This window comes from Arachis stenosperma, chromosome 7, assembly GCF_014773155.1.
Source record: "Arachis stenosperma cultivar V10309 chromosome 7, arast.V10309.gnm1.PFL2, whole genome shotgun sequence".
Taxonomy (NCBI): domain Eukaryota; kingdom Viridiplantae; phylum Streptophyta; class Magnoliopsida; order Fabales; family Fabaceae; genus Arachis; species Arachis stenosperma.
The window spans coordinates 65,796,268-65,799,846 of record NC_080383.1 but is presented as its reverse complement, the minus strand read 5'-3'; the positions used below and the strand labels follow the sequence as shown (position 1 = coordinate 65,799,846).

The window sequence follows — 3,579 nt, the reverse complement described above, 5'->3', positions numbered from 1 at the left end:
AACTCAGAGGAGATTGGTACACGCCCACTGAGGTCTTCCTCAGTGGCGTCCTCCTCCTCTCTTTCCTCTCCATATTCGGCCATGTTAATGGCTTTGCACTCTCCTTTTGGATTTTCTTCTGTATTGCTTGGAAGAGTACTTGGAGGGAGTTCAGTCACTTTCTTGCTCAGCTGACCCACTTGTCCTTCCAAATTCCTAATGGAGGACCTTGTTTCATTCATGAAACTTTGAGTGGTTTTAATTAGATCAGAGACCATGGTTGCTAAGTCAGAGGGGCTCTGCTTAGGATTCTCTGTCTGTTGCTGAGAAGATGATGGAAAAGGTTTACCATTGTTAAACCTGTTTCTTCCACCATTATTATTGAAACCTTGTTGAGGTCTCTCTTGATTCTTCCATGAGAGATTTGGGTGATTTCTCCATGAAGAATTATAGGTGTTACCATAGGGTTCTCCTAGGTAATTCACCTCTTCCATTGAAGGGTTCTCAGGATCATAAGCTTCTTCCTCAGATGAAGCTTCCTTAGTACTGTTTGGTGCATTTTGCATTCCAGACAGACTTTGAGAGATCAAATTGACTTGTTGAGTCAATATCTTATTCTGAGCCAATATGGCATTCAGAGTGTCAATCTCAAGAACTCCTTTCTTCTGACTAGTCCCATTGTTCACAGGATTCCTTTCAGAAGTGTACATGAATTGGTTATTTGCAACCATTTCAATCAGTTCTTGAGCCTCTGTAGGCGTCTTCTTCAGATGAAGAGATCCTCCAGCAGAGCTATCCAAGGACATCTTGGATAGTTCAGAGAGACCATCATAGAAAATTCCTATGATGCTCCATTCAGAAAGCATGTCAGAAGGACATTTTCTGATTAATTGTTTGTATCTTTCCCAAGCTTCATAGAGGGATTCTCCATCCTTTTGTCTGAAGGTTTGGACTTCCACTCTAAGCTTACTCCATCTTTGTGGTGGAAAGAACTTTGCCAAGAAGGCATTGACTAGCTTTTCCCAAGAGTCCAGGCTTTCTTTAGGTTGAGAGTCCAACCATATCCTAGCTCTGTCTCTTACAGCAAAAGGGAATAGCATCAGTCTATAGACCTCAGGGTTAACCCCATTAGTCTTGACTGTGTCACAGATTTGCAAGAATTCAGCTAAAAACTGATGAGGATCTTCCATTGGAAGTCCATGGAACTTGCAATTCTGTTGCATTAGAGAAACTAATTGAGGCTTAAGCTCAAAGTTGTTTGCTCCAATGGCAGGGATAGAGATGCTTCTCCCATAGAAATCAGGAGTAGGTGCAGTGAAGTCACCCAGCACCTTCCTTGCATTGTTGGCATTGTTGTTGTTTTCGGCTGCCATGTGTTCTTCTTCCTTGAAGAATTCAGTTAGGTCCTCTAAAGAGAGTTGTGCTTTGGCTTCTCTTAGTTTTCTCTTCAAGGTCCTCTCAGGTTCAGGGTCAGCTTCAACAAGAATGCCTTTGTCTCTGCTCCTGCTCATATGAAAGAGAAGAGAAAAAGAAAATGTGGAATCCTCTATGTCACAGTATAGAGATTCCTTGAAATGTCAGAGGAACAAAGAAATAGAAAGAAGAAGGAGAAGAAGAATTCGAACTTTAATTAGATAAGGATCGAATTGTGCATTTAGAAGGAGTGGTACTCCATAAATGGTAGGATGTGAGAAGGAGGGAAGTGGATTTTCGAAAATTCATTTAAAAGATTTTGAAAACACTTTGAAAATTTGATTGATAATTTTCGAAAATTAAAAGTGAAAAAGAAATCAAGTGATTTTTGAAAAAGATTTTGAAATTAGAAATTAAAAGGATTTGATTGAAAACTATTTTGAAAAAGATGTGGTTAAGAAGATATGATTGGTTTTAAAAAGATGTAATTGAAAAGATATGATTTGAAAACAATTTTAAAAGATATGATTTGAAAACAATTTGAAAAGATATGATTTTAAAAATTAATGACTTGCCTAACAAGAAAAGATATGATTCAAACATAAAACCTTCCTTAACAGAAAAGGCAAAAAATGTTCAATCAAATCATTAATTGTTAGTAAGTATCTTTGAAAAAGGAAAGAAATTGATTTTGAAAACATTTGATTGAAAAGATATGATTTGAAAAAGATTTGATTTTGAAAAACTTTGAAAACTTGAAAAAAAAATTGATTTGAAAAACAAAATCTTCCCCCTAGCACCATCCTGGCGTTAAACGCCCAGAATGGTATACATTCTGGCGTTTAACGCCCAAAATGCTACCTCTTTGGGCGTTAAACGCCCAACCAGGTGCCCTGGCTGGCGTTTAAACGCCAGTCTGCCTTCTTCACTGGGCATTTTTGAATGCTCAGCTTTTTCTGTATAATTCCTCTGCAGTATGTTCTGAATCTTCAATTCTTTGTATCATTGACTTGAAAAGACACAAATTAAAATATTTTTGGATTTTTAATGATGAGGAATAATCAAAATGCAACTAAAATCAAATAACAATGCATGCAAGACACCAAACTTAGCAGTTTGTACACTACTGACACTAACAAAATGAGAATGCATATGAGAAACAACAAAACACTCAAGTCAATAGAATTCAAAGATCAAAACAAGAAAATCATCAAGAACAACTTGAAGATTAATTAAGACACATGCATAAATTCGAAAAATGCAAGAAGAACAGAAACATGCAATTGACACCAAACTTAAGATGAGACTCTAGACTCAAACAAGAAATATTTTTGGATTTTATGATTTTGTAAATTTTTTTTTTTGTGCTTTTTCGAAAATTAAGTGAAAAGGAAAATAAAGGTATCAAAATTCTTAATGAGAATTCCAGGAATCATGCAATGTTAGTCTAAAGCTTTAGTCTAAAGGAATTAGACATGGCCGGCTAAGCTTCAGCAGGACATTGCATTCAAGAGCTAAATTGATGAGAATCAATCAGCTTTGGTGATGATAAGAACATCACTTTGAAACACTAGAATTCATTCTTAAGAACTCTGAAGAAAAATAATACCTAATCTAAGCAACAAGATGAACCGTCAGTTGTCCATACACAAGAACAATCCCCGGCAACGGCGCCAAAAACTTGGTGCGCGAAATTGTGATCACTACAACTTCGCACAACTAACCAGCAAGTGCACTGGGTCGTCCAAGTAATACCTTACGCGAGTAAGGGTCGATCCCACGGAGATTGGTGGTATGAAGCAAGCTATGGTCATCTTGTAAATCTCAGTCAGGCAGACTCAAATGGGTATAGATGATGAACGAAAATAACATAAAAGATAAAGATAGAGATACTTATGTATATCATTGGTGTAAGAGCTTCAGACAAGCATATGAAGATGCCTTCCCTTCCGTCTCTCTGCTTTCCTACTGTCTTCATCCAATCCTTCTTACTCCTTTCCATGGCAAGCTCGTGTAGGGTTTCACTGTTGTCAGCAGCTACCTCCCATCCGCGCAGTGAAAGCTAATGCACGCACTCTGTCACAGTACTGCCAATCACCGGTTTGGTTCCCTCCCCTACCGGAATAGAATCACTCTTTTGCGTCTGTCACTAACGCCCAGTAGGTTACAGGTTTGAAGCACGTCACA

The 3,579-nt window shown here is 37.9% G+C and overlaps 1 non-coding gene across 1 annotated transcript; it reads left to right on the top strand.

Annotated features, from left to right (window-relative positions):
• The first annotated feature begins 839 nt into the window (after positions 1–839).
• Positions 840–947, top strand: LOC130943033 (small nucleolar RNA R71). Its single transcript, XR_009071571.1, has one exon. It is a non-coding gene; the product is annotated as a small nucleolar RNA R71 (small nucleolar RNA).
• The last annotated feature ends 2,632 nt before the right edge of the window (positions 948–3,579 follow it).